This window comes from Chlorocebus sabaeus, chromosome 14, assembly GCF_047675955.1.
Source record: "Chlorocebus sabaeus isolate Y175 chromosome 14, mChlSab1.0.hap1, whole genome shotgun sequence".
In the NCBI taxonomy this organism is placed as follows: domain Eukaryota; kingdom Metazoa; phylum Chordata; class Mammalia; order Primates; family Cercopithecidae; genus Chlorocebus; species Chlorocebus sabaeus.
Genome location: NC_132917.1, coordinates 56,388,516 through 56,408,271, shown reverse-complemented (window position 1 = coordinate 56,408,271; position 19,756 = coordinate 56,388,516).

Here is a 19,756-nt window from a genome sequence, read left to right as displayed (position 1 = left end):
GAATGAGATCATGTCATTTGCAGCAACATGGATGAAGGTAGAGGCTATTATCATAAGCGAACTAACACAGGAACAGAAAACCAAATAGGAATGCTAGTGATTTTTGTGCATTCATTTTGTATCCTGCAATTTTGCTGAAGTTGTTTATCAGCTGGAGAAGCTTTTGCACTGAGACCATGGGATTTTCTAGATATAAAATCCTGTCATCTGTAGAGATAGTTTTACTTTCTCTTTTCCTATTTGGATTCCCTTTCTTTCTTTCTCTTGCCTGATTGCTCTGGCTAGGACTTCCAATGCTATGTTGAATAGAAGTGGTGAGAAAGGGCATCCTTGTTTTTGCCGATTGTCAAATGGAATGCTTCCAGCTTTTGCCCATTCAGTATAATGTTGGTTGTGGGTTTGTCATTGATGGTGCTCATTATGTTGAGGTATGTTCCTTCAGTACCTAGTTTATGGATAGTTTTTAACATGAAGGGGTATTGAATTTTATTGAAAACCATTTTTGTGTCTATAGAGATAATCATGTGGTTTTTGTCTTTATTTCTGTTTATGTGCACATTTATTGATTCACATATGTTGAATCAACCTTGCATCCTGGGAATGAAGTCTACTTGATTATGCTGGATTAGCTTTTTGATGTTCTGCTGGATTCAGTTTGCAAGGATTTTGTTGGGGATTTTTGCACTGATGTTCATCAAGGATATTGGCCTGATGTTTTCTTGTTATGTCTGCCAGGTTTTGGTATCAAGATGATGCTGGCCTTGTAGAATGAGTTAGGGAGGAGTCCCTCCTCCTCGATTTTTAGGAATAGTTTCTGTAGGAATTGTACCAGTTGTTCTTTGTACATCCTGTAGAATTTATCAGGTCCCAGGGGTTTTTGTGTGTGTGTGTGTGTGTGTGTGTGTGTGTGTGTGTGTGTGTGTGTTTTGTAGGCTATTTATTACTGATTTGGTTTTGAAACTCGTTGTTGGGCTATGTGGGGAATCAATTTCTTCCTGACTCAGCCTTGGGAGGGTGTATCTGTCCAGGAATTTATTCATCTCTTCTAGGTTGTCTAGTTTGTGTGCATACATCATTGAGGCAGAAAATTAACAAAGACCTCAAGACCTAAACTCAACATTGGACCAAATGGATCCGATAGACTTTTACAGAACTCTCCAACAAAAAAACAACAGAATATACAGTCTTGTCACTGCCACTTGGCATATACTCTAAAATCAGTGACAAAATTGGACATAAAACTATCTTCAACAAACGTAAAATCAGCACCAACACACTCTCAGACCACAGCACAATAAAAATAGAAGTCAAGACTATGAAAATCACTCAAAACCATGCAATTACATGGATATTAAACAACATGCTCCCAAATGACTTTTGGGTAAATAATGAAATGAAGGCAGAAAACAGGAAGTTCTTTGAAAATAATGAGAACAAGGATGTAACATAGCAAAATTTCTTGTATACAGTTAAGGAAATGTTAAGAGGGAAGTTCGTAGCACTAAAAGCCCACATCAAAAAGTTCGAAAGATCTCAAATTAACAATCTAACTTCACAACTGAAGGAATTAGAGAGCCAAGAACAAATCAACCCCAAAGCTAGCAGAAAACAAGAAATGACAAAATCAGAGCTAAACTGAAGGAAATCAAGACACACACACAAAATTTCAAAAGATCAACAAATCCAGGAGTTGGTTTTTGATAAAAGTGATAAAATAGGCCACTAGCTAGTCTAATAAAGAAGAAAAGATAGAAGAGCCACATAAACACAATTAGAAATTACAAAATGAATGTTCTATCCCCACAGCAATAAAAACAACCATCAGAAACTACTAGGAACACCTCTGCACACACAAACTTGACTTTTATTTTCTGCCTTGACTGAAGGATTTTTTTATGCCCTTAAATTTATCAGTCTATCTTCACAACTTTTAAACTTTGTGGCATGTTCAGAAGTCCTTTTCTAAATCAATATCCTGATGTTTTACTCCATTGCTTTTCTGATTTCATTTTATTTTTTTATGTTCCAATGTTTGAGCCATCTGAAATTTAGATTGTTTAGTGTAACAAGTGAGAGATAACAATTTTTCTAAATATCAAGCCAACTTATTGAACATCATTAAATAATCCATTTCCTTCCCCATTTACTTGAGTTCTACCATTATCTATATATTAAAATCTTCATACATTTTGACTTTCATTTCCATAATAAAATGCTCTTCAGTCTATTTTTGAATAAATAACAAGCTCTTTCAAGTTCTCCAGGTTTATTAACATAACTGGCAAGGCTTGTTTCCCCTCATTATTCTTATTAACAATCTTTCATTTTACTCTTACCTATTTATGTTTTTCAAACAAAATGTAGCATTTTGCAAATTTTCTCAAAAGCAATCTTGCTGATAGTTTGAAGGGAATCTATTAAATATATATATTTGAGAAAAATATACATTTTATAGCATAGATTCTTTTTATCCAAAGTATGTCTTTCTTTTTAATACTTCTTTATCGTCCTTAGAAAATAATGTTTTTATATAAGTTCTACACATTGATCATTAATTATGTTCCCAGGTATTATATATTAAATATTCTATTCCATAGCCTTTCCAAATTGGTGGTTTTGGTATGTAGGAAACTTTTTGATTATTCATTTTTCAATTTTATTTTACTAAATTATAATAGATTTTTGTTGATTATTTTAGGTTTACATTGCAATCACTTGCAAAAAAAAGAAAGGCGCATACTTTCTAACATTTATAAGTCTATTTACATTATTTGTCTAGTTGTACTGGCTGTGCTTCCATGAAAATAATAAATGATATAAAGATATAAAAGGGCATCTATATATTTCTCTTTTGTATTATCTCCCATCTTATCAGGAGATGAGATAACAGGAATGTCTTAGTGATTCATTAATAAGACTTATGCTTTCTTTTTAATTAACAAGCATATTAATTTCATTCTAAAGAAGTTTCTATATTTGGAAGGGTGTTTTTCAGTTTAACATTTAAGAAGACACACTGTTTTCTGCCCCCTTAATATGGTGAATTATACTAACGGTTTTCCAAATACTGAAACATCTTTCATGCAGGGATGTTTGCAAATAATGTGTTTCGTACTTTGCCTTCATGAGTTGTTAAAGTGGTCTGTAGTCAGTTTTGTTTAGTTTTTTTTCTATCATTCCTATCAGATTTTGGTATCACTTTAAAACTTCCTTTTTTATATAATAGTAATAATTTAACAGAATTACATTTATTTCTTTCTCAACTATTTGAAAGACTTCATCTGTAAAATCTTCTGAGTACATTGTTTGTGAGAGGTCACTTACATTCTTTTCTCAAATTTCTCCTTAGGTTTTTGTACAATTTATGCTTTCTGAATCTTTTCTAGTAAAGTCTAGTCATTTATAGATCCTTTTATTAACAAAACATTTATTTCATCTAGTATTTCAAATAGATTTAGAGAGAATATTATAAAATATTCACTAATAACTAATTTGGTATCCTTTCCACTTGTGGCTGTTTAGTTATTTCCTCACTTTCATTTCCAATTTTGTATATGTTACCAATTGTGTTTTATTAAATAAACTTAATTTATTTGTAGGTTCAGTTGTGTTATGTATAAATTTCTGCTTTCATTTTGTTAACACTTTCCTCTATTTTCCTTAGCTCCTGTTTGTTAACCTTTATAAAATACTTGATTTGAATAATTAATTCATTTACTATAAATCTTTATTTGTAAGTTTAAAACTATAAGAATTATACTGTGTGTAACTGTGGATACAGCTCATAGATTCTATAGCTTACTGTTTTCATTTTCATCATTGTATGAACATTATACAAGCAAAGTTTTATTTTATTTTTGACGTGTGGGTTGTTTAACATAAAGATGTAATGAATTGTTATCAAAGATATTTGTTCCATTTTGTTGCTTTGATTTTATATTTCAAGACAGCTCTATTGGAGTTTTAATTTAAAGATCTCAAATACACAAACCAAACTCTGTATGCACCATTAGTGAATTTTAAATAGCTACTCACATATCTTGAAAATGTAAAATTTATCTTCTATAAAATAAAAGTAATACTTCATTGGTATTCCCTGTGGATCTTATTTAAAACTAATTGTCCATAGATAGCCCTCCTTATCTCCCTATCTACCCCTATACTTAAATTTCTCCACAGCACTTTTGACTATTGAAAAAGATGATTATATATATATTTTTTTAAAAACTTAAATTTTGTCAGATGCCTAAAAATGTTGGTATTTTATGAGGATTGCATTAATTATGTAATTAAATTTTAAACATTTAGAATCTTTGAAACCTGAATTATACACAGTAGATACTCAATATATGTTGTGCATATATACATACAAATGTATATATTCATATAATGAGTAAACTGAGATTATATGAGAAACAGACAGAAACCTTTTGTGAAAGAATAACATGCTGCTCAGATATGAAAAAGTCTATTAGTACACAACCTGGCCTTTATTTGCTCATCTTACATAGCATTTGGTAAAGAAATATTGCTCAATATATGTTGGATTCCTTCCATCAAAGTGATAGAGTTGTCCTCCAATGACTCCCATTTCTTAAACGGAGAGTTTTAAGTCTGTGTTCTAATTATAGGGGGCTCAAAAAGAAGTAAACAATTTTTTTAAAAGGGCAGTTTACCTGACTGGTCAGGTTTTATTTTGACTTTAAGAGAGAGTCTTACAGAGCCTGGTAAATATGAGCATAAGTCAATCACTGAACCAATCAAATCAATCAGATCAAGTTACATTACCTGGTCATTTCACTTAAGAGATTAGAAAGTTAATGAGATGATCAAATTTTATAGTGAATGAAATAAGGATATCTACATATATTTAATGGGAGTTTGCTTTCAATTATTATTAATGTCATTGTTTTTGTGAACTCAATCTAAAATTCTGTTAAAAAGAAATTCACTTGATTTGATTTTAAATAATGAAAACAAGGAATTTATGTGTTTGTAAATACTCTGAATTGAAATAAATAGAGCTATGAATAATTTTGATAGGCTACTCAGAAAGGTCTTTAAAAAAAGGTTTCTTAATCCAGGACCTCAAATTTTGTCAGCTCCTCAGAAGGTGGTCAGATTTTGTGGTATTGATTCATATTAACAAAACTTAGAAACCAGCTTTGGTAACAGAGAGAACAATGTTCATGTTGGTTTGGAATTAACCATCTCAAAAACACAATGGCTGCATATAAAATATTCATGATCATGACGTTCAGTAATATCATGTTTCTTCTGGGGTGAAGTACCTGCTTCATTCAGCATTCATATGCATGTTTTACATTTATTTATTGTTCATTTATTGCTGATTAGTTGAGTAACATCATGCTTTCTAATTGGATTTAGGAGACACTCTAATCACTGTAGTACACATTAACAAAAACAAATGTTACAATGATCTACTCCAAGTTAGCTCATTCCTTTATTTTTCATTTGTTCATTCACTTATCAAACCTTAAATATCTACTATATAGAAGAACTTGTGCCAAGCACTAAGGAAATAGCAGTAAAACACAACCCCTCAAGGAGGCCAAAGTCTGGAGGGGAAGACAGACATGCAAAAATATAAGTTACAGTATAGTGTGGCAAATGCTTTGACAAACTGCTATGGAAGCATATTGTAACCATCTCTTCAGGTGTATGTTCATCCACTTTCATTTCAAGAGCCCTTTGAGAGGATAGAGGAGGGAAAAGGTGAAACTATATAAACATCAATTCTACCATGTGTTTTAAAAATGCATGTTTTGAGGCAAGGAAAACCATTACCCACACTGTTTATATTTAACTGCAGCATTTATTCTTCTCCTTGAAGGAGAAAACATCTCAAAGGAAAAAATCAACCTTAAAGCAGACCAGCTTATATTGAATAGGCTATATACCTCCAGGTTTCCATCATCCAAGTGGAGACCACCATCATCTCTAATAACTCCTACTCAGATCCAGGATTCATACCTTCATAAGGAAAGCAAAACCACTTTGTGACATCAGATTCATGAATTGTCCAGTCCAGCTGTCTTTGACACTAAGGTCTCAAAACATTCCAATACCTCAATGTCAAAGGCTGAGGAGCTATCCAAATCTTTAATGACATTTCTTACACACTATGTGGCATCTAGAAAGATGTGAGGACAAGAGAATAAAGAGGTAATTATTAAAAGGCTAAAACTTGGGAGCATCGCATGGCACCAAATTTTTAACATGTCATGAGAACACTATTCATAATTTGCTCAGACAAAGCAAGTAAGCAGGTACTAGAATAAGGACATCAAAGGCAAGGCAAAATGTGGGAATACATCTAGGCTGAAAACTAAATGTCTGCATACCTTTGCGACCTAGACAAAAATAGACAAGTTCATTTAAAAAGATGTTGTCCCACCAAGATGCTTACCAGAGTCAGCATTATGAAATTACTCTCCAAACAGAACAAGAATGAAATATCACAGTATACAAACATTTTAATATTTTTACTTTTAAGAGAAGAGAACTTATTTTCCATCTGAAGTGTAGTTGAAAATTATTCACCATTATTGTTCAATAACTACTAAAAGAACAGAGCAGCAATAATTCTTTTGAATTTCAGAGCTTCAAAGTAACATATCTTCCTACCATCAACGAAGATATTTACTCATCACCTGACTATGTCCTCATTCTAAAGTATTGCCTTTGTATGCCTGAGAGGTCCCCAAGGAGAGTATCAATGGTTATTGACTTCAAACCACTGACACAGCAAATGACATTCATCTGTTAAGAAAGACAGGTTGAGAGACTGGCACAAGGTCAATTTATCTTCAAAACTTACATATGCACCCTTTGCTGTCAACTCACTTCCTTTCACCCCAAGATTGATGATTAGCAGCCTTGCTCACAAATTCTCAATAATAATTGGGAAGCTAAATTATTTCCCAATTTGTGTCATTTTAAGAAGTCTTGTTGGTAATGCTGACTTTTAAGAAAATAATATGCATTTTCTGCCAAAAATAGAAATGTGTTGTTCCTAGTTATTTTATTATTCAAGTTTAAATAACCCTTATTATTCTTTGAAGGACAGAAATGGCTAATAAATAGGGATATGCTAATCACACAATGTTGCATTAAAAATGGAAATTATTTTAGTTTATCTTCACAGGGCTAATTTTAAAATTATTTTAATGAATTCCAGGAGGATAAGAGAATAGAGCTCTCTCTGCAGTCTATATTAACTCTTCCTAGTAACTTAAATTTGTTTAAAGCTATTCTTCTACATAGCAACTGTTGCCTGAATTCTAGGTGTTTTGGACAAAAAAAAATAAAGATTACGGAATATAGTTTGTTGAATTCATCATTAAATTCAGGATCTACCTTTCTTCTTTTAAGAATAAACATCTCCTTGATATGTTATGTCATGAATCCAGTTGTTCCCTAAAGTGAAATGTTTGATTGAAGAAATCATCCGAAAATTTTAAGATATAAGACTACTAGCTCCTTGAGGGCAGTAATTTTATCTTAATTGCCTTTTAGTCCAGAGTCTAGCATAGTTCCTGGCATACACCCAATAAATATTTGTTGAGTGAATGAATCAAAATAATGTTCTTTTTGACCAATATTTTTATGTAGTTAATAATCCTAGCCAACAGTTATTCTTTCTTACATGCCAAGCACTATGACCACATAACACATATTAACTATTTCAATCCTAATAACATATCCTATTACATCTAGGCTATTATTATCCTCAGATTAGGATGTTTACAGATGAGGAATCTGAAACACAGAGGAGTTAAGTACCCTACCCAAGACACACAACTACCACATAGTAGGGACATGATTAAAACTTGACAAACTATCTCAAGCCCTCCCACCTAATCATGACACTCTCCTACCTCTCTGAATTGATAAGTTATCAAAATGGAAACAAATTCCAAGTATAAGCATACCACAAAGATATTGCAGGTTTAGTTCCAGACCACCGCAATAAAACAAGTTTCACAATAAAAGTGAGTCACGAAAATTTTTGGTTTCCCAGTGCAAAAAATAGTTATGTTTATACTACTATATAGTAGTCTATTAAGTGTGCAATACTAGCATTGTGTATAAAAAATGGACATACCTTAATTTAAAATAGTGTATTGCTAAGAAATACTAACAGTCATCCGAGTCTTCAGTGAATCATTTTGCTGATAGAGGGTCATGACTCTTCCTTGCATGAAACATATCTTTGCAGCATGTGATGCTGTCTGATAGCGTTTTACCCACAGTAGAACTTCCTTCAAAATTTGAGTCAATTCTCCCAAACCCTGCTACTGATTTATCAATTACATTTATGTACCATTCTGAATCATCTGTTGTCATTTTAACAATGTTCACAACGTTTTCACCAGGAGTAGATTCCATCTCAGGAAACCACTTTCTTTGCTCATCCATGAGGAGCAACTGCTCATTCATTAAAGTTCAATCATGAGCTTGCAAAACTTCAGTCACATCTACAGGCGCCACTTCTAATTCTAGTTATCTTACTATTTCTACCACATCTTCAGTTACTTCCTCCACTGAAATCTTGAAACCCTCAAAGTCATCCATGAGGGTTGAAATCAAATTCTTCCAACCTACTGTTAATGTTGATATTTTGACTTCCTCCCATGAATCACAAATGTTCTTCATGGCATATAGAATGGTGAATAATTTTTAGAATGTTTTCAATTTACCAAGATTCATCAGATGAACTCACTGTATAAAGCAGCTACAGCCTTTCAAAATGTATTTCTTAAATAATAAGACTCGAAAGTCAAAATGACTCCTTGATCCATGAGCTACAAAATGCGTGGTGTTTAGCAGGCATGAAAACAATGTTATTCTCCTTGTACATCTCTATCAGAGCTCTTGAGCGACGTGGTGCATTGCCAATGATCATTAATATTTTGAAAGGAATCCTTTTTTCCAAGCAGATCTCAACAATGGCTGTAAAATATTCAGTAAACCATGCTGTAAACCGATGTGCTGTCATCTAGGGGTTTTTTGTTCCACTTATAGAGCACAGGCAGAGTAGACTTAGCAAAATTCTTAAGGACCCTAGAATTTTTAAAATGGTAAATGAGCATAGGCTTCAACTTAAAGTCACCAGCTGCATTAGCCCCTAACAAGAGAGTTGGCCTATCCTCTGAAACTTTAAAGCAAGATATTGATTTCTCCTCTCTAAATAGGAAGGTTATAGATGGCATCTTCTTCCAATAGAAGGCTGTTTTGTCTGCATGGAAAATCTGTTGTTTAGATTTTACATTGATGAAGCTAGCTGTGCAGCTACTGTGTAGCTAGCTTCATCAATGTAAAATCTAAACAACAGATGAGGCTAGCTGTGTAGCTTCATCAATGATCTTAGCTAGATAGATCCTCTGGATAATTTGTTGCAGCTTCTACATTAGTACTTGCTACCCACTTGGCAGTTTTATGTTATGGAGATGGCTTATTTCCTTAAACCTGATGAACCAACCTCTACTAGCATCAAACTGTTCTTCTGCAGATTCCTAATCTTTCTCAGCCTTCACAAAATTAAAGAGTTAGGGCCTTGCTCTGGATTAGACTTCAGCTTAAAGAAATGTGGGTGATTTGATCTTCTATCCAGGCCACCAAAACTCTCCATTCAATCAAAAATAGTTACTCTGAAGTTAAAATTTTAACGTTTTAAAATGTATTTACCAAATTGTCACTTTTGTTCTAAAAATAATTTAATTATTTTGCATAACATAATTGTTTATAAATACCACTTTTTCAAGACCAACAAAAACAGAAGAAACTGTAGGATTGAGGGGTTAAAATACACTGAAATATCTATATGTAAAAAGAAAAATAAGAGGTTTTGACTTTAAATACCTGAATTCAGTCCATTAATTCACTTAATATAGAAACAACTAAAATTAAGATATATTAAAGTAGAAAGTACAATGGAGAAAATGGTTACCTCTGCTTGCAGAGATCATGGTTGACAGTAAAGGGAAGTCACTGAGGTGGGGTTATATGGCTGGACTAGATTTCTACTCTCATCCCTGTCCAGGCTTCTGGTCATACTGATTGATTTACATGAGGTGAAGGGTACCTGCAAAAAGGTAGCTTTTAATGTACTAAAGCCTGAAAAAGAGATGAAAAATGCAAGGGACCTTAGCTACCTTAACCTCAACCAGCTGTAAGGAAAGCACTTGAGCCCAACGTAAGCAGGGACCTTCTTCCCACTTCTGTGATGAATACACAATGATCCGGAGCATTGAGGACCCTTGGATGCCCACTGGATTGGCAGCTTTTTAGAACCATGCGCTAGCATTCAAGTCGGGGGGTGGGGCCTAAAAAAAGAGAAGCAGCAGCAGAAGATCCCATGGATAATAGGAGTGAGTATTCTTTATGCGGCTCTTAACATAGGTCAGATAATTTCCAACTACTCCAAATGCATTAACTCACTTAACCCTAAAACAATCACCACTTTCCAGCTAACAAGCTGAAGTTTAGAGAAGTTAAGCAAATACTCCAAGGTCATGTATCTAAATGGTGGCACCAGGATTCGAACACAGGTAGTTTAATTCCAGGGCTTATGCTCCCAAAAACAGAGCTAATTCTCTCTCTCATGGGAGAATGAAATCCCCCGGTGGGTATGGGCTTTTTGGACCCACATAAAAATACTCTGTAGGAATTCCCAAGTAAACTTTCAGAGGTAGAGGAATGGCAGAGATAGGGAGATTTTCTGGGAAGCTGGTTTCCTGCTTGAGCAGATGGGACAATATGTCAGCCTGATTTGAGTATAAATGGTAATGAGAACTCATTTTTTCTACAGGTTGATAAGGCCTGGGGATACTGAAGCATATGTGTTTTATATTTGGAGAGAAGGGCATATAGACATTAGCTAGGATTAGTCAATGCTGTTATACATGCACAGGATTTATTCAGTAAAGTATTTGTACAAACATAATGAGAAACTCTAATGTAGAATGCCCAGTGAAATTCAGTTAGCTATAGACACGAAAGGAATTAAAGATAGTTCTCTATAAGTCTGACCAGATTGTGCTAAAAAATTTCATCTGTAAATAATTTGTCACTTGGTATCCACATCCCTTAGAAAAAATGTTAAAAATGGCGATTGAATATTGGGTCAGCCTCAGCCCATCTACAGAAATCTATAAAGTACCTGACATAAAATTTCAGAAGTACTTTGAAACTCTCTGCCTTGTACAACAATCCTTCTTTTCCATCTTAAATCATTTTTTTTTAAACAAGGCAGAACTTAAGTAAGGGTAAATAAGTAAAATACCTCTGTGGGAAAATGCAATTGATAGTCCAACTCAGTAGTGCCAAGAACACATTCTTATTCCCATCATTCAAGCAGTAAATATGAAGATTCTCCTGCTCAGAGCTGAGGGTAGATAAACTGGTTGGGCAATGACTAAAGGGAAAGTGAGTTATTTTGTTTTGTGTGTCAAAGAAAAGAAAACAGCCAGCTTAGCCAAGTTCCACAGTCAAAATTCTAGACTACTGTAATCAGAATATAGAATTGGAGAGAAGCAGATTTTAACTGGCAGAGTATACGCAACTGGATCAAACTGGCCTGCCGCCTTTCTATTCTGTGACAGTAAATTAAATACCAAATTTTGTTTATCATTTTTTTAGAGTCATTTCGTTTGCAGTTGAAAAACTCCCAATTACTACAGCAGGCTCTCTCAGGATGTTAAGAAAGTGGGTAGGAACTTGGATGACGGAATGAAGAATAGGGCAGTGTTTGGGAGGCAGAGCAGTATAAAGAGTGACCAGCTTCCACGTGGCACTTGGAGACTGGTAAGAGGAACAACAGGTGCTAGGAACAGCCACACTCAGTAGCACAAGCATCTACTTGTCACACAAACCTCACTTTTCCATTTTCTTTTCACCATCGGGGCCCCTCAGGAAAAATTGGCCTTGAAAGAAGAAGGAAGTGACAATGAGACTAGTTCAAGAATCATTATGCTATAGGGAGGAATAATGGAGTTTCTCCAAACAGTGGGAGAAGGTTTTGTGAAAGGTTGTGGCAGCCTTTGTGCAGTGCAGCAAGAAGAAAGTGAATGAAGGCTGGTAAGAAAAGATCACCTTGCAGTTACATTCTTTGCAGATATTTTATTACAGGGATATATGGAAATTGATTGTTTGTAATTCAGACACTAAAGGAAAAATGTACCTATGTAAAATACTATTAGACGGCCATGTTACAAAAAAAAGATGAAAGTGAAGCTTTTCACTCAAGATGACTTACATTTCTAAAAAAGATAAAAAGATCTCCAGATTTGATTTTCAGAGACTTTAATTTGGTAATCATGTTTTGTGTCACTGGCACAGCCCAAAAGTCCTCAGAAAGCATTTGAGCTTTGTGGAGGAGAGTCCTTAGTTTCCAAAACTCAAGAAAGCAAATAGAGACTTAGTCATGGGTTTATTACAATCCAACAGTAAGCCATTAACTACAAGCCTGGAAGAGTGGATGCTGGCAACAAAGTTAATTAAATTTGCAGCACTAAGAACAGTCCTGTAACAATTTTTTGGGAAGCATATTTCAACTACAACAAAGCAGCCCAGGAATCGGTAGGGCAGTTGCTCTATAATGTAGTCTTTAAGAATATCCAGCAAAGACCAGAAGTTTAAGGAAAGATGGAAAATTCTCAAGGAATTCTAATGATGCACTGAGATAAAATTATTACTTAGAGAAAAATGAGAAAGGAGTAATCTGAACAATTAGATGAGGCTTCATGTTAAAAACAACCCATGAAGGAATTTCCCAAATCCAAAGAAAGAGTGAAATACCAAGACAAGAACCTATAAATATTTTTTAAATGCACAAAGAAGAATAGGGGAGAAAACAATAAAAACACTACTTGCCAGAATTAAATTTACCGAATTTTCCAAGTTTACTGAATTTACTAATAGGGCTCATCAATTTAAATAACAGAGAGGTGAACTCTCTAAAAGAAAATGATGTTTATTTGTGAATGGGCTTTGCACTGGGAATACATGTGCCATACATAGTAAACTATGTTCATATTTTGGAAAAACAAATTTAAAAAAAAATTGAGAGGGATTACATAATTGTTTTAAGATAATTATCCTTTGCTGCAAGGATCAGTAACAAGGGTGTCATCAGTCTGAGGTTGAACAGGCAGTTACTGGGCAGTTGTCCTCAAAGAAGTGTATTTTTGTGTAAGGTTGTGGCGGCCTTTGTGCAAGGCTGTGGTTTTGCAGTCTTTGGTGAGAGTTTCTTGATTAGGCATTCATGCATGAGAACCATTTCTTTATGGCCTTCTCCAGCTCTCTTTGTCCAGGTTTTAACCCAAGTGACTCCATTTTGATTCTGACAACTTACAATTTTTACAGACTTTACTTTTCTAGTAAGAATGGAACTCTTCTGTAATTACAAATTAAATCTCATCAATATGGAAATGTTGCAGCATCTTTACAACAGAACATGAGATATGCCTAAAGAAGAAAACTCATGTGCCTCTGTGTTTTCAAGTGCTAATCTGATTTGGGACACTTTTACGTACTTAATCATTATCCCTCTCTCTTTGTTAATTTGTTCCCTACCCCTACCAGCACCTCCCAACAGAGGAGTAAAATGAATTTCCTTAGCACTATGTTTAGAATTGTTAAGACCTCCTACGAAGTCTACTGTCCTTCATAATGAGAACAGCTGGAGGAAAGCATAACTTTAGTACTTTTGAGGTGATAGGGAAGATTCCCTGGCTTAAAAGGTAAATAATATTTTATTAAATTTCAGGTATAGTTTTGGATTAAATCAAACCTAACTGCTAAGCTTATTATACAGACAACTAAAATATCAGGAAGAGGGCAAAAATACTTATTAATTAATTATCTGGAAAGAAAAGAAAAGTGAGCTCAGGATCACATAGCTCATAATTCCAAGGACTACATATTAACCATCTTAGCAGCAATTATCAAAACATTTAAAAACTAGTATAGCAAAGCACTAATTAATCAGATAGTCACAGTCTTGGGAGGCCTCCTGATACACCATGCAATAACCATTAGTTTGCAGGATTTTGAGGAAGTCTGGGGTAGTTCAGGGAGCCAGTCTGGTAGAAGGAGCCAACGTGGTCAAAGGATAGGTAGGGCATTGGGAAGCCCAGATGGATATTTTTGTATATTAACCCTACACTATACTGGGTGGTTTTTATCTCAGAGTTTCTCATTTCTTCTCAGAAATCTATACAGCCTGTGTATTTTTAATCTATATTTGAGTAATCAAAATTCTCAATGGTTTCTCTTTCTCCCTATAGACAAAAGAGCTCACTTGATAGTTACAAATTACTGACTTTGAGCTCCAATCAGCTTTCGTCCAGCTGCCGTAGACATTAAGGATAAAAAGTGCTGACGATGGCTTGAAACATCCCTAAAAATTCAAAGATTCACAATGATATTCTCCTACGACTTTAGAAAATGGGTACTGAGGTACATGAAGGTTGAAACAAGTATCATTTCCACGTGGCCCTCAGGATCTCTTCTGAGGAAGGGCAGGTCCGCATATGCCTTCACTGTGGCCATGGATGATTGGATCAGGAATGGACATCTGACTGCATGATTAGCCAATCTGATTCTGCCTTCTAATTACTTGGAGCTGAGCTTCAGCTCACAGATCACTTGAACTGGAAGAATATGTAAAGCCAAGGTTGGGGAGCCAAGGCAGTCTGGAAAGAAAGGGAGGAAAGGAGAAGGTGAGGGAGGAAGAAAAGCCCAGGGGGGGAAAAAAAAAAAAAAAAGAGTAAATGTAAGAGAGCACATCTCTAAAAAGTAAAATTCTTAGTGGCTGTCCCTTTCTTGCCTTTAAATTTTATTAAATGTCATTGTTCCCCTCCTGCTAGCTTTAGTAGCTATCTGTTTCCTGCAACCTAATGATCTTTTTACTAATATGCAGCCCAATAGAGGAATTCTTTAAGTCCTAGAGAAAGCACTTTATGTTGAATTCACTCTTCTTCCCTCTCTGAACCATATCAAAGACATGCCAGGTGAAAAGGTACCATAGGCAAGAGGGGCCTTATGTCTTCAGCTTGAACTCTGTAGGATCATGCTACTAATCGTTAGTGGTGAGATTAGAGAAAAGAAGTCTTGTCTTAAAACTTTAAAAAGAGAGTATATATGTTTCTATATCCCAGCAATGAACATGAGAAGCAAGTTAAGAAAACAATTTCACTCACAATAGCATCAAAAAATAAAATAGCCTGGCTTCCAGAATGGCATTCTGAGGAGCTTGAGGAATGCCTCCCCTAAAAAACATATATTAAGCAGGCCAGAGTTAACAAAGACAATCACTCAGACTCTGTGGAGGTTGATCAATGGGTTTATAATAAATTGAGAGGGATTCATTCAATAAAATGTTTGTAAACTTGGTAAGATACGGCATTTGAGCTAGGGACTATACCTGACCCCATATAACTGCCTTGAGAATAATTATTTCAGTGGGTTTGGCAACCACGGGACATTCTTATCTCTTCCAGCTCCCTAGGATAGAAGAGCTATTCTGTGTGGTTTGGGTAGCTGCTGAATTTTGGCAGATCCCATTTTCCACACTCCCTACTGTGGAAGGCCCATATTGAGTAGGTAGTGGCAGCCAGATGGCATCTGTCACCCCAATCCCAATTCCCGTTACACAGGGAGTATCCAAGTGGGCCAGCTGGTGAAGAGTACAGACTCCATTTCCTAAACACATCAGCGTTGTAAAAGAACTGCTCCAGTGGGCTTGACAGCCAAAGGGCTGCTCCCATCTCCCCTAGATTCCTCAGGTGGAAGACCCATTCCAGGTATATTTGGCAGTCAGTGAATATTGGTAGAACCCATCCTTTTTAGGTCTGAGCTACTGAAAATCCATATTGGGTAGTGGCAGTAGTTGGGTGGCAGCACCAGTCCCCTTGCCTCCTCATATATACACATAGACACAGTTCCTGCTTTATAGTGGGGATGCTGGTGGGAAAGCAATAAAGAATAAGTTTCTTATCTCCACCACCAGCCCACCCCAGCTGGTGTTCCATGGTTTAGTTGTTCTGCCCAGGGAAGAGTCAGAGCAAGCCTTAAAAATTGGCAACACTCTTCCCCTGACAAAGAGCCAGACTTTCATTGGATCAAACTGTGCGCAGTGCCCAAGGGTATTGTCAAAAATAATAGAGTAATCATATAGCAATTAGTGGAGGCTAACATCTCGGTATGACACTAATATAGACTAGAAGAAGTGTAACAGAGAGATCAGAGGAAGAGAAAGTTAAAGAGATTCAGTTTAAAACCAAGGTCATCCATGGTGGCTAGGGAGATTGTATGCATGCCCAAGACTACAGTCTGTGAGGAGCAACACCAGAGGTTGCATGCTTCAGGGGAAATAGTCCTTAACTGAACTTAGTCCAGGTAAATGACTAAACAATAAACAAGCAAACAAGGGAAAACAACAAGCGCCAGCAGAAAGAGAGATTAGTATAAAGAGTTGCTACAAAATTCTGCTGGAGGAAGGAAATGACAGCATATGGCAACTTGAATCCAGAGGAAGAAATAAATAAAATAAGAAATAGTAAAGGAGAAGTAGGAAGAGGACGAGAAAGAGGAGGAGGAGGAGAAAAATGTTAATATAAAAATATGTACTTGCTCTCTGTTATGGTTTAGATCTGTGTCCCCACCCAAATCTCATGTCAAATTGTGATCCCCAGTGTTGGAGGTGGGACCTGGTGGGACCTGCCTCTATGATCCCCAGTATTGGATCATAGAGGTAGGGTCTACATTAGTGGTTTAGCACTATCTCCTGATGCCGTTGTCATGATAGTGAGTGAGTTCTCATGAGATCTGGCTGTTTAAAAGTGTGTATTATCCTTCCCCTCTCTTTCTTCCTCTTGCTCCAGCCATGTGAAATAGTCACTCCCCTTATGCTTTCCACCATGTTTGTAAGTTCCTGAGACCTCCCCAGAAGCCAAACAGATACCAGCATCATGCATCCTCTGCAGCCTACAGAACTGTGAGCCAATTAAAACCTCTTTTCTTTATATATTACCCAGTCTCAGGTATTTCTTTATAGCAGTGTAAGAACAGACAAATTTACTCTCCTTTCTTCTTCCAGCTTTTTAAAATAATAAAACTGTATAAAATAATGAGCATAATAATGTAGAGTTTGGTTTGTAGCATATATGAACATAATATGCAAAATACTATAATATGCGGAAAATAATGAGCAGGAATGAGACATATAGAAGAAAATTTTCTGTAACTCACTTGAATTGAGTAGTAGAAACCTGAAGTCAATTCTGGTAAGATGTATATTGAAAGTCCTAGAATAAGCACTAAGAAAATAACTCAAAAAATATCAAATATTAGTTTCCCATTGCTGGCTTTAACAAATTGCCACAAACTTAATTGCTTAAAACAAGACAAATTTGCGATCTTACAGTTCTAGAGGTCATAAATCTGAAGAGGTTTCATTGGGCAAAATCAAGAAGTAAATAGAATTGTGTTCCCCTTGGAGGCTCCAGCAGGAGGATCTGTTTTCTTGCCTTTTCTAGCTTTCAGAGACTACACTCCCCTTTCAAGCCAGCAAATGCATCATTCTAACATCTCACTCACCATATCTTTATTTTTTTTTTTAAACTTTCCTGCCTGCCTCTTTCCCTTATGATTAGCCTTGTGATTACATTGGACTGACTCAGATAAGACAGGGTAGTCTCCCCATCTCAAAATTCTTAACTTAATCACACATGCAAAGCCCCTTTTGCCATGTTAGGTAATATATTCACAGGTTCTGGGCATTCAGACATGGGCATCATTTGTGGATCATTATTTTTCCTACCATGGTTAAAATATCATTAAAGGAATTGAAATGTTACACTAGAAAATAAACAGTTAATGCAAAAGAAGTAATAAATAATAAAAGAACTAAAATGATAAACAAATAGAAAGCAAAAACACAAATGGCAGACATAAAAACATATCAACAATAACATTAAATTTGAAACAATCCAATCAAAACAAAAAATTTTTAGACAGAATTTTTTAAATTCAATCATATATTGTCCACAGCAAACATATTTTAGATTCAAAAATACAAGTAAATTGAGAGTAAAATGATGGGAAAAGATATGCCATGTGAATAGCAACCACAAGAGAGCAGGAATGACTATATCAATATCAGACAAATCAGAGTTTTGAAAAAATGTTAATAAAAACATGTCATAATAAAAAAGGATCAATCCATCAGGAAGACATAACAATCATAAATATATATACACCTAACAACAGAGCCTCAGATGCATTAAGCAAACTTGAAGAGAATGTAAAAATATATGTGTGTTTCAACAACCATAATAGGAGACCTTACTTTCAATAATGGATAGAGCCACTATTCAGAAGATCAGCAAGGAAATGTAGAACTTCAACAACTCTTTAAAGCAACTAAACATAGTAGACATCCACCCAAAAGCTGCAAAATTTGTGTTTCTTAAGCACACATGGAACATTCTCCAGGATTAATTGTATGCTAGGCCATAAAGCAAATCTCAATAAATTTAAAAGAATTGCAATTACACTAAGTATGTTATTTGACAACAATAGAATGAAGTTATAAATCAGTAACAAGAAAAGTTGGGAAATTCAGAATTATATAGAAATAAAACGATACATGCCTAAATAACTAACAGATCACAGAAAAAAATCAAAGGGGAAATTAGATAAGTTTTGAAATGAATTAAAATGAAACACAATATACAAACTTATGAAATGCAGCAAAAGCAATTCTCAGAGAGAAATTAATGGCTATAAACACCAATACTGTATTACAAAAAGAGGAAAAATTTCAATCAATAACTTTTCACCTTAAGTAACCTGAAAAAGAACCAACTAAACCCAAAGCAATAGGAAAACAAAAAAGGAAATAACAAACAAATCAAAGAATATAGAAAAACAATACAGAAAAATCAATGAAACAAAAAGTTAGATAATTGAAAAGGTCAACAAAATTGAAAAATCTTTACCTAAACTGACTAATGAGAGAGAGAGAGAGAGAGAGAGGAATGCATATTACTACAGTCAGAAGTGAAAGAAAGATATCATTTTTGAGCTCATGGAAATAAAAAGGATTAAAAAGAAGTACTATAAACTGTACAACAAGAAATTTGATAACTTAGACAAAATAGACAAATTTCTGAAATAACAGAAACTACCAAAACTAAATCAGGATGAAAAAGAAAATCTGAATAGACCAATAACAAATTAAGAGATTAAATTTGTAATTTAAAACTTAAAACTTTATCACAATGAAAATCTCAGGCCCATAATGTTTCACTGGTGAATTCTTACAAATACATAAAGAGGAATTAAAACAGATACTTCATAAACTCTTTCAAAAAATAGAAAAGTCACAATTTTCAACTCATCATATGAGGACAGAATTACCAAAACCAAAGATATTAAAACCACAAACTAACAACTATTATGAAAATAAAAGCAAAACTTTTCAGCAAAGTACTAGCAAATTAAATTTAGAAACATATAGAAAGGATTATCCACCATAATCAAGAGGGATTTATCCCAAGAATATAAATTTGATTCAAAATCAAAACATCAATCTACGTAATACAGCATATCAATAGAATAAAACACAAAAACAATATAATCTTCTCCATAAATGCAGGAAAATCCTTTTTAAAACCCAACATGCCTTCATTTAAAAAGAAAACCATTTAAAAAAACAGAAATAGAG